General features: G+C 43.7%; 1 pseudogene; it reads left to right on the top strand.

Moving 5' to 3' along the window:
* The window catches only part of LOC119039427 (ribose-5-phosphate isomerase-like), a 47,777-nt pseudogene extending 39,667 nt beyond the window's left edge, over positions 1-8,110 (top strand).
* The last annotated feature ends 4,286 nt before the right edge of the window (positions 8,111-12,396 follow it).

Below are 12,396 nucleotides of genomic sequence, written 5' to 3'. Positions count from 1 at the left end.
CAACCAATGGTAGGTGCAGCTTGCTGCCTTCTGGGTACTTGCCTCCCCTCTGTTCCCACAGTGACAAGCACTGTGTGAGGAAATAGCCATGTACACAGTCAGGGAGCTCACACCCAAGTGGGGAAAACAGAAACTGTACAACATAATCAGCCCTGTCATAAGAAATTGATAGCATTCTGATCCAGAGGAACGGTCACGGAGGAGGCGATGTTTGAGCTGAGCGCTGAAGCTGAGGGAGCAGAAGGTTCAGAGAAGAGCAGGACAATTGAGAGAGCAAAGCATTAATCAAAGTCGTAGTGCAGGCAGTGCAGACGGAGTGCGGATGGAGAGCAGCGGTGGGGAGGGAGTGAGAAGCGGCTCGGTGTAACCAGCATGTGGAGGGCCTGGAGCTGATTAAGCAGTAAGCAGAGGACTGATGTCATAGGTTTATTTTTAAAGAAAGATAAAAGTCTGAAAGCATTGTAGATGATAAATTAGAATGGAGAAAAAAAACTTTTAGAAAGCATTTGCCACAGTCCACCGGGGCCTGAACATGAGACTTAAAGGAGCAATATTTGGGAAAGAATTCAAGGTTTAGTGGCCAGTTAGAGTGGGATGTATGAGAAAGGTACGGTATAACAATCACTCCAAAATTTCTGGCTCGCATGACTGGGTGTATCATAACACTATTAACCATATAATAACAGATGAAGATAATAATAGGTGAAGACAGGGTAAATATGTTTGGTGAGGTTGGGGAAGGGTGGTAGGAATGGTGTTAAGGAGTTCAGTAGTTGATGCGCTTGGTTTGAGGGGCCTATGGATATCAGCAGACGGTTAAAATACCAACTTGGCTCTTAAAAGAAAGCTCAGGGCTGGAAAAATCCATTTGATCATATCACACAGGAATTGGAGCCAGGCATGTGGTTGAGAAAAAAACAGCTGTCACTTATAGAGTGTTCATCATATGCTAAGCACTGCACTTTATGTGGATCATCTCATTTAATGCTAGCAACAATTCCATTTGGAAGATATTTTGTTATTGTTGTTTTTCATGTGACTAATCATGAGGTTTAGCAAAATTAGGTGATCTGTCCAAGTTCATATACAGTGGTCCCCTTTATTCATAGGGTATACATGTCAAGACCCTCATGGATGTCTGAAATTGTGGATAGTATCAAACCCTACATGTACTGTATTTTTTCCTCTATGTACACAAGCTTTATGGCTTCTCTTTGGCAGCGTCACCACTATTGCACTTGGGGGCCATGAGGAAGTAAACTAAAGGTTACTACAATATGAGTGCTGAGGTACTGAGACAGTCATTTTGATTTCATTTTTCTGGAATAACAGAGACGGCTTCTAAGTGACTAACAGGCAGACAGTACATACATCGTGGAGACACTGGACAAAGGAATAATTGTCATTTAAGGTGGAACAGAGCAGGACACCGTGAGATTTCATCATGCTCCACAGAACAGCACGCAATTTAGAACTTCTGACTTGTTTACTTCTGGAATTTTCCATTTAATATTTTTGAATGGTGGTTTACTGTGGGTAACTGAAACCTCGGAAAGCAAAACTGTGGTTAAAGGGGGCTATTGTAGTTGGTAAGTGGTCTGACCCCAATGTTCTGCTCTCTGCCCTCTGCCTTGGAAATATTTCTGTTTACTAAGCAAGCCAGTGTGGAATCTGGGCAGAAAACAGTTTTTTAAAAAATTGACAGAGAACCCAAAAACCAGATGGAGGGTGTCGAATGTTCAAAGGCGTCCAGAGAGAGGTCAGTAGAGATTGAGCTCTGCATTTAAGCCCAGATCAGATAAGAAGAGCATGAACACACTTCCTGAGAACAGCCTTAGTGGGTGACAGGGCCAGAGGCCAACTGAAATGCTGACAAGCAAATGAGGCAGTTGTTTGATGTCCAGGCAGGTCAGATGGCACCAAAGGAAGGAGGGCAGGCTGGCCACCTAGACAAGGATAAAGGTGAGATCACCTTGGCAGATCGACCTCTAATCCTCAGTTTGGTGGGCTCAGAAACCAAGTTTGCCAGCACAGGCCTCCAAGTCCATGAGAGCTTATGTTAAAAAACCAACATGTTGGTTGATTAATTGGTACTGAGTATAGACTACCAAGCAAGCCAGCTGTTCATGGTTTGCCAATGAGAGTATTACAGCTTTTAGGCAAAGCCTAGTAATAATCGGAATATTGCCAGGAAGCATGAACTCAGAGCCTGAGGAATCATCTCGCTACTACTGGCGTTCTCAGTCTGTGCTGCGTTGTGCATCCATCTCTACCGTGGGATATATTCTGCAGTTCAGGTGCTCATGCTTATGGGCTGTGGTACCTTCTTCATGGGCAACAGTGGAGTTGCAGTGACAAATTTTGTTTCTCTGGATTTTTCTTTGCAAAAAGCATCTCATTCCTTTTGGCTCAGTGCCTCCCAAACATGATCATTCTCATGCTGTCTTCATAATGTTTGCCACACCCTTATACCACCAGTATGTACTATTATTAGCTTAATTTCTAAATTAACTTATTAAAAATTAATATTAAAGATTTTGTAAGAGAAACTTTTTTTTGATTTGAGCATAAATAGAAATCTGGTATCCCTTGCCACAAATAGAATGTGAAGACATAGCTTAACATTTTTTTGACTATCTTGTTTTCTCCCAAATCTTCTTGAATAGTAGCAGCGATGTGCTTGCTACCCTCTGGGAAGCATTTTCTCAGACAACATATGGCAGTTTCTAGATATACACTTTCTCGGCCACATTCTTAATTATTGGAACATCCCAGACCATCACCTGGGCAGGGGCAGATTTACTGGGAAGCTAATAAGGTTTGAGTTTCAGGACCCATGACTTTTACCTGTCCTCTTGCACTTCCACCTTGCACGTTTGTACTTAATCTTGTGTCCTTTCTACAAAGAGAACCCCACCACCACAACCTTGCGTAAGATCTGGGCCCCAAACCGGCATCATCTCCTACCTCTGGTTCACTTTAGACTGGATGATTTCCCAACTAAAAGTTTTCTTTTTCTCATTTTATAATGAAGGAGTAAGTTTTTTTTAAGGTTTGGTGATGTTTTTCAGTTTATTCATGTACCACCTTTGTAGGTAGAAAGAGGTTTGATGAGACTGGAGGGTAGGTGTGTGTAAAGGGAAGGATTGTGTTTAGGCTAGAAGGACTTGAATGTGTTTTTGGAGAAGTGTGGATGGAAGGAGATTAAGGAGGTCTAAAAGAGGAGGAAATTGATGGAGATGGGATTTAGCTCACAGGAGAGGGGCTTGACCTTAAAGCCTCCCTTCCCCTCTAATCTAACAGAAAGGAGGCAAGAAAAGATGTATTTCAGGTGGGTGAATGAATGCAGGATGCTCTGACTCATGTGGCCCCCATTTTCTCTTTGGACTCTGAGAAGACATCGTATACCAAGAGTGAGGGATGTGGAGGTTGTAGGGGATGTTTGAGGAGAAGTCTGGGTTTGGAATTTTCAACATGGAACCTGCCAGAGGGAGCTCACCAAAGGCAAGAGAAGGCACTGTGGAGCACCTTTGATGACCCAAGCCCGTAGGGGTGCCAGGCACCACAGTGATGGGCTGCTTTCCTTCACAACTCTGAAGCCCTCAGCCAGTGATTCTGCAAGGGTGGGAGTCGGCTGAGGAAGGGGAGCAAGGAGGCCAAAGAGAGAAAGGAAATGGAGTTGCTGATAAACTTGTCACTGAAGGAACTAATCAGAGAACAGGTTGTTTATAGATTGTAACGGGGGACTACAGGGCTTTGTGAGGTCAAAGAGCATGTTCAGGGAGAAGAACACTGGGCAGGGGAAGAACAGGTGACTGTGGTCTGAGCAGAATTTCTGAAGGTGGAAAAAGCAAGGACATAAATGATTTCCTAGAGGCTCCAGAAGGAACACAGAACAGGCCGACACCTTGATCTAGCCCAGTGAAACCCATTTTGAGCTTCAGACCTCCAGACCTGGAAAATTATAATTTTGTGATGTTTTATGCCACTTAGTTTGTGGTAGTTGTTACAGAAGCAATAGGATACCAATAGCAATAGGAAGCTGATGGATATTAATTGTTTTCAAAGAAAGAGAGTTTGAAAGAATATGCAAGAGCAGTACCACATGGGAAGAAGCATAGAGCCAAAAGAAACTACCTGTGTCCATCAGATAGAGCAAGTGTGCAAGGATGAGCTCTCTCCACTTGAGAGGCTGCGGAGGACGCAGGGCCCTCCAGGGCAATCCAAGTCTCCATTAAAGCCCTGAAAGAGAGGAGGTCATGAGTGAAAAGGTTAAGTGTAGAAGACTATTTAATTTTTGTATAGTAGAGCAAAACTTTCAAATAAGCCAATTGGTGAAAGACAAATACCATGTGATTTCACTTGTAAGAGGAATCTAATGAAAAAAATAAACTAATGAGCAAAAGAGAACCAGAGGCACAGAATCATGGAACACTGTAAGAGAGGAGTGGAGAGGTGGGGAATAGTGGAAGGAAGGGAAAGAAATTAGTCAAAGGACATGTAGGAAGGACCCATGGACATGGACAATGTTGAGGAGATTGACTATGGCAGTGGGGGCAGGTTGAGTGCAGGGGGCAGAGGGGAAAAAAGTGGGACAACATAATAGCATAACAAATAAAAGAAAAAATGTGCAATGCAAATAGTTAGAAGTCAGATCTTTGGGAGCAGACAAATCGAACAGGAATAAGAATGTTTAACAGAGTCCATGGCCTCCACGGGTAGCATGCTGTGCATGTGCCATGGGCCGTTCCTGAGAATCACAGAAAAAGGGAGGCAGGGCCTTGAGGAGGGTAGCGAGGCCAGGGATGGAACTCTGCTCAGCAGTTTTAGAGAAATACCTTTTGGCCTCCCCTTCAATTTAGCTGGCCAGTTTTGAAACATACTGCCTGTCTCTGCTGGTCTTAGTCAAATTCCAGAATAAAACTTTTGCTTTGTAAAGACTGAGACCAACTTTAGCCAGAAGAATATTGTCAGATGCAATGCTAACTAATTAGTAACTATCATAAACAAGTCAAAATAAACTTGTTTCTTTACAAGCTATAATAAAAAATTAGTTTTTGATCAGAGATGTCTTGCCCATGCTGGACTTATAAGTGTTCATTTTGTTTAAATGAATTAAGACAAGTCACAAAGTGCAGTAAAGCTTGGATTTAGCTCCATTCAAGAGCCAAATAAAAGGATCATGAGAGAGCTACATGGAAGGCTTCTGACTATAAGACTTCAAACTCTGGTAGCTGGGCTCAGCCACATGTGGGTCAAAGGCCCTCATTTGGCACCTCTGGCAAAGACCTGGAACATAAGCAGGCTTGGTAACTTTTTACTGAATAATAGTGTCTGAATCCTGGCCTTTAGATACTACTACGTCCATGACAAGGGGAAGCGGGAAGGGCAAACCCAAAGACAAAGGAAAGAACAGAGGAAAGAAAGCATTTCTCTAGAGGAGCTGGAGCAGAGCTAGCCTTAGCCACCCACCATTTGGTTTTTACCTGATGACATCCCTTCCAAGCAAATGGTCACCTCAATGTCTCTTACCATAGTAGCTGAAAAGATAAGAAAAAGGATCCAAGAGAAGCAACAAAAAAGAAAAATTCAGGAGACTAGCCACTAGCAAGACAGAGCTTTTAACCTTTTTTGTTAATCACATCATAATTTCCAGCCTTTCACACCACAGCCCCATTATGTCCTTGACTTTCACTCAGGTCAAACACTCCCCATCCTAGGGTGGAGTGAGAGGATGGGGAGTACTGTGTTTCTCCTTACAAACCAGCAATAAGATTCCCTTTCAAAAGCTAAACTCCCCAACTAAAAGTTACTGATATATGTTTCTTTCCTCCATTTTTCCTTCCCATGTACAAAGCTAATTACTTCTTTAATTAAGCACTCTTCACTCTTATTAGAGCTGTTGGCATATTCAAGAACATTTGAGGCCCTTGGTTTCCCAGTGGACCAAGGCATGCATTTTCAAGAACCCAGGGCGTCTGGCTGAACTCAGCTGATTCTGATTAGAATCACATTTAATCAGATTGCTGAAGACTGATCTTGGCCAGCTAATGGTCTTCAAAGCCAGACACAGAATAAGCTACCTTGGAATCACTTGCCTATGAATCCTGAGAAGCTGTGCAGGGAGATTTGGATGAGGATCCTTATGATTTCAGGGGATGTAGAAATAGGATTGAGACACAAAGAATCACCACCTTGTCGTCATGCTGGGTCACCGTGATGCTCAGTCTCATAAGTTATCCTCAGTGTGGGAAAAGCACAGGGCTTATTCTGAATTATCTGACCACTTCTCCTTTCACATATACTGAGCTAGGTCCTCTCAGGGGTGGACTTTATCCTTCCAGAGACCAGAATCTCCAACAGGGCTGACTTCTTGAATGCACAACCTGCATAACACATAGAACCTGCACTTAGGACCTCATGGCTTGGTTTAAGTCTCTCTTGCTGCTGTCTTGACATTCTTAATAACTCTTAAATAAGGGACTCAGCATTTGCATTTTGCACTGGGCTCTGTAAATTATGTAGTCTGTCCTGGTCTCCAGTATGGTTTCATTGATTGAGAACCTGCTGATTTTTGGGTTACTTCTTTAATAGTCTATAACCTCCTTTTGCATCCATTTATTTATGTGTCTGTATTCAGTTTTCAGACTGCTGGTTTCCCAAGAACACAAGCTTTCTGATCTCTTTTTTCTCCAGGGCCTAGAAGAGTGCTCGATAAATCATACATGGTCAGACAGTTTGTTGAATGATTGAATGCTGTAAAGAGGCCTTGGTGATATTCCCATAGCCAAGGTAACAAGTAGATCATTGGGATAGTGCCACATTTGGTATCAAGTTCACCATAAAAGGGGTCATTAGCTTTGGACACTCCCTCCCTCCCTCCTCCTTAACCACTTCTCTCTGTCTGAGCTGTAAGCTGCTTTAATGCTTGACTGCTCACATGGATTCTCTGTTCACCTGGTTCCATAAGCTGAGCAGGGAACCTTGTACTGACGCAGACAGCCAACTTAATGGACCAAGCTGAGCTGCTGTTGTCAGGGTTCAGAGACACAGTTTTGACCTTGGGCTTAGACATGCCTTCACCCTGGCCAACTGAGCTGCAGAGTCTGAAAAAAATACATGTGAGAACAAGCATCAGGACTTACAAGAAGATTATATAAAGTGGTACTATACTGTGCACCCTCTATGGGTGGGTCCTGGCCCCACTGCCCTGGTGGGCTTGGGCATCCCAGGCTCCCATGTTCAGCCACTGGGGTATGTGCTGCCTGGGCTTCATGAAGGAATGGGCAGAACAAGCTCCAAAGGTAGAGAAGCCAACAGCATCTTCCTGGGCCCGTCCTGACATCCAAGGCTGAGGAGGCCAAGAAGCTCTAGCCATGGGGTGGTGGAGAATCATGTGAGGGTTCTCCTGGTGGGGCACATGTGAGAGGCAGCCGATAGATAATTCTCTCTTATGCACTGATGTTTCTCTCCCTCTTTTCTGGGAACTGGAAGTGGTTATACAATTGTCCACGTTGTGCAGCGAATAGCTGAAAGAGTGAAAGGAATCTGAACTTCATCTGCATTCCCTCTTTCTTCCGGGCCTGTCAACATCCTGCGATATGGTTTAACTCTCAGTGACCTGGACTGACACCCAGAGGTTGACCTCATCGTGGATGGTGCTGATGAAGTAGGTGCTGATGAAGTGGATGCTTATCTCAATCTCATCAAGGGCAGTGGAGGCTGCCTGACCCAGGGGAGATGATTGTGGCAGGCAATGCCAGTCACTTCACTGAGATCTCTGATTTCAGGAAAGAATCAAAGAACTTTGGGGATCAGTAGCACAAGGGCATCCCCATCAAGGTTATCATAATGGCCCATGTCCAAGTAAGCTGAGCTGTGACTCAGAAGTTCAAGTGGTTGTCAACAAGGCATGTCCCTTGGTGACAGATAATACGAATTTTATTCTGGACTAGAGGTTTGGCCAAGTACACAAGTGGAATGAAGTGAACCCATCTATCAAAATGATCCCAGGTGTAGTGGACACAGGCCTATTTGTCAGCCTGGCTGAGAGAGTCTACCTCAGGATGCAGGATGCTCAGTGCCTATGAGGGAGAGACCTTTCCATTGACCCTGTGGGAATGCAGTGTATTCACCTTGAGTCCCCAGCCAGAGCAGGTGGACATGCCTCTCCCAGAGCCATGTGTGTGCCAGCTGAAAAGCTGACAGGGTGGCTGGGGAGTTAAATCCAGTTTTCTGAAGCATTATTATTGAGAGTCATTTTTAAAATTTATTTTTAGAGAGAGGGGGAAGGAGGGAAAAAAGAGGGAGAGAAACATCAGTGCATAAGAGAGAATTATCTGTCGGCTGCCTCTCGCATGTGCCCCACCTGGGGACCAACCTGCAACCTGGGCACATGCCCCGACAAGGAATCAAACTGTTAGGTAGCAGCCAGGAATGAGAGGCCAGAGGGGAAATAAAGCAGGACTTCCCCTTTATGATCTAGTAAAGAACATAAAACTGGACGCTAGAAACAAAAGGGAGACATGTCTCACCCCTTGACCCAGCGGTCCTGAGCGCAGTCCGATAGGATTGCCAGGCTTTCCGAGAATCATAAGCAAAATTATAATAGTGCAGGAGGTGATAAGCCCTTGAAATTCTGTATCATCCCTAACAGGGAAAGAAGGCCTTTCTAACCATCCCAAGGTCTGGAGGGGAAAGGATGAGGGAGAACCTAGAAACTGACTAAAGTGACTAAAGTATATAACCCCTGAACCCCAAGAGTTGGCACACTCAGATTAGCTGAGTGCCCACTTATAGCCAGCCAGTTGCTCGAGTGTATAGAACAAATGTACTAACAAACTTACTAATACTTTATTTTCTCTATTTCATAAATAAACTTGTTATCTCATTTCCACTATATGTATTACCTGTCACTTGAATTAAACTCTTGTGAGCAAGACAAGAACTGAGGAGAGGTGGGGGGACTTCTTACTCCGGTCTCCCTGGTAAAAGAACAAGCAGCCTTTCACTTTGTGGGAAGATGCTCAACCAACTGAGCCATAGTGGTCAGGGCTTAAATGCCTTTTTAAGACATTTAAAAAGAGAAAGGTAAATATATTTTTTTACTATTAAAACACTCCTTTTAAAAAGAAAGTAGAACTTGATTTTATGTTTTGTATAAAACATATACAAAAAAAAAAAAAAGGAGGGGACTTTTAAACTTACAACTTGACCCTGCCGGTTAAGCTTCTGAATATTGAGTTTTTTAATAAATCACAAGTTCTCTTTAAACTGGTGAAATGAACTGCCCAGCCAACAGTGACTCCCTGGTGCCTTACTGGAAACACTGGAGTTTACTTTTCTACCACACTCCAGGTTTCAGTTTTTGTCATGATCACATACAATACCTTGTTCCACACTACTTTAAGATGAGGTTTACAGCAGTCGGTGAGTGTAGCAGTGTGGTGTGTAGTGACTCAGTGTAAACTATCAGGGAGAAAACGTGGTGGTTCTTTTGCTAAGATCAGGGGTTCCATTCAGACATCTGTTGTTGTAAGCAATTGGCCAGAAATACTTGCTAATACTGCTGTGAAATGGGACTTTTAAGTAACTGTGTTTTTGTTTTTAATATTTTATCTCTTCCTTCATTATTACTTGCATGCTTCAGCACTGGAAGTCGTCACCTCTTTATATTGTTGGAGGGTTGAAAGAACACAGTATGGTGCCAAAGAAACCCCACAAAAAACCAGAGGCACCATCGTACCTGCTCATGGCAGTTGGACCATGAAAGTGGAGGATGTGGGCATTGGCAGCATCAGAAGAGCTGCATCTCTGCTGTGGGCCATAGGGAGATATTTTCCTTGCAACATTTAGGTTGCCAAGCCCCACAGTTTTCATTGTGTTTGAAATACATTTGAGAATTATTTAAAGGAACTACCTATGTCTAGGGAACAAGATAGGATTCATTTCCACTGACTGCCTGGAACACAGTGTTGGATGTTGTTCTAAAACAGAAAGAGTACAGTGATCAATTAGTTATGCCTGCACAGGCACCTATGCTTGCATTTACTGTGGCTCTGGCACAGTATAGAATACATAGTAAATGTTCCATGCACATTTGTTGGCTCGATACTAGATCAGTGAAGACTTGCCATTGAAAGGGTGGTTCAAACATGCTATCGCCAAATATGCCCCTTTGGCACATTATTTTAAGCTGAAGTCACCTGAGAAACAGCAGATGCAGGAAGGGGTCTCTGACCTCCACTTTTCTACCTAAAAAAGCAGGTCATAAAATTTCCCATGAGAAAGACATCTTCCCTGTTACAGGAAGAGAACGCTGTTATCACCAGAGACTGGGGTCGATGCCTAAAGGACCTGCACAAACAAACCTACTACAATAGCCCTGATCTCCCATTAGTTTCCCCATAGATTTTCTACTCACTCACAATTTACTGCCTCCCAGCCCGAGCCGCTTGGTCTTGTCACCTTCCCCAAGTTTATAGTTCCTTGTGTAAAATACAAGCTTTTTGGTCTAATGGCTTCTTTGGGTCTTTATTTTCCTTGTGAAGACCCTGTGTACATATAAGAATATTAAATAAAATTTGTGTGCTTTTCTTCTCTTAATGTAGCTCATGTCAGTTTAAGTCTTAGACCAGCCACGTGAAAATCTAGGAGAGCGGAAGGAAGTTTTCCTTCCCCTACACTGTCAGTGTTCTGTGTCTGCCACTGGACAGACCTGCAAACAAGCTCTTTGGGATCAGCTTCAGTTTTCTTAGCTACAAAAACACTTGAAATATCTTCTGGCCCTAACGTTATGTAATTATGTCAATATCTTTGTAAAATGAAGACCATTTGTGTTGGACAATGCTCCCTGGCAACTTTATGTTGTCTGTGTGTACTTAAGTCTCTGTTTCTTCAAAGCCCTACTGGAGGACTTGCCATTTTTTACTGCAACAAAAGGTACAATATGTTTTTCATAGAATTGACAGAATACTTTTTTTTTTTTTTGGTCTGGATTATAGCAAATCTGGACTGTGGCTAATGATGAGAAATGGAGATTTCAAGAATTCCATCTTGAAATAACCACTGTGATTTAGGACCCAAACTCACAGCCATGTTTCTTTAATGTTTTGTAAATATAAGAGACATATGTCTTCTCTAGAGATTCGTGATTCTATGGAGGGGGCTGAGTTAAAACATAATTAATTGCTTACTACATTCTTCTCTTTCCTCTTCCCAATAATTATCCCCTATTTCACACTCTCCCACCTCATACCCAAACAAGATGTGCCCTCCTGACTTTAAGAGAGGCTGCCCAGGGAACTTCTTAAGAGAGTGACCCACAGAATCAGACACCTAGAGACGGTAATTGAGTATTTAGGGAAAACTACAGAATCCCAAACAAGATGAACCCAAAGAAGCTCACACTAGACTTCCACCAACATGGAGGCATAAGTGGAGATGCTGTGCTTTCTCACACAACCAAGTTTAGAGACAACTTAATATTAGCGACATAAAACACAGCCAGAACACAGAAAATTGAACTTTTTGGAAGTCTGATAACAACGAATGCTTCAGCCTGACTGGTAAGAGGGGTGAAACCAACAGCTGGTGGAGCGGGGTTGCACAAAAAAACTCAGTCAGACAGACTCAGGCGCATGGATCCCAGGCATGGGGTTGCAAAGGGCGGATCCAGTGAGTGACCCAGAGAGCAACCCAGTGAACAACCGGCAGATCCAGCGAGGGTGCAGGGCGGCACGTTGACTGTGGTGCCGCATTCCTGTGCAGATAGACTGTTGAGGGAGTGGGCAGTGAGACAGGACCCAGCAGGCCCCAGTGGTGGGAGGCAGCAGAGAGGGCTGCCATTTCCCCGCTCTGACCCTGCCCCCACATACAGTGTCACAATCCAGCTACCTGAGTGGCTCTACACTGCTCCTCACCCAGTGGTGGGAAGCAGAAGAGGGGGACATCATTTCCCGCTCTGACCCCGCCCCCACATACAGATTCACAACCCAGCGACCTTGCCCTGGTGGCCCTGCCCCACCCCTAAGGCTTTGCTCCTCATACTTAACGGGAACAAACAGACCAAAAATGGCACAAGAAGATCTCAAAGCCCCAGAGCCCATAACTCTAAGTGACGAAGAAATAGCAAAACTTTCAGATGCACAGTTCAAAACACTGGTGATCAGGATGCTCACAGAACTGGTTGATTTTAGTCACAAATTAGAGGAACATATGAAGGCTAAACTAATTGAAATGAAGGGAATTGCACAGGAAACCAATAGTAATAGAAAGGAAACTGGGTCTCAAATCAAGGGAGTGAACCAGAAGGAAGGAAAAAATGACTGAACAGGAAAATATGAAGAAATGAAAATTCAAAAAAATGAGGTGAGACTTAGGAACCTCCAGGACATC

The sequence above is a fragment of the Artibeus jamaicensis genome, unplaced genomic scaffold (genome assembly GCF_021234435.1).
Source record: "Artibeus jamaicensis isolate MK-2021 breed Jamaican fruit bat unplaced genomic scaffold, CSHL_Jam_final contig_233, whole genome shotgun sequence".
Taxonomy (NCBI): domain Eukaryota; kingdom Metazoa; phylum Chordata; class Mammalia; order Chiroptera; family Phyllostomidae; genus Artibeus; species Artibeus jamaicensis.
Note: the sequence above shows the minus strand (reverse complement) of the source record. Positions and strands in the feature narration are given on the sequence as shown.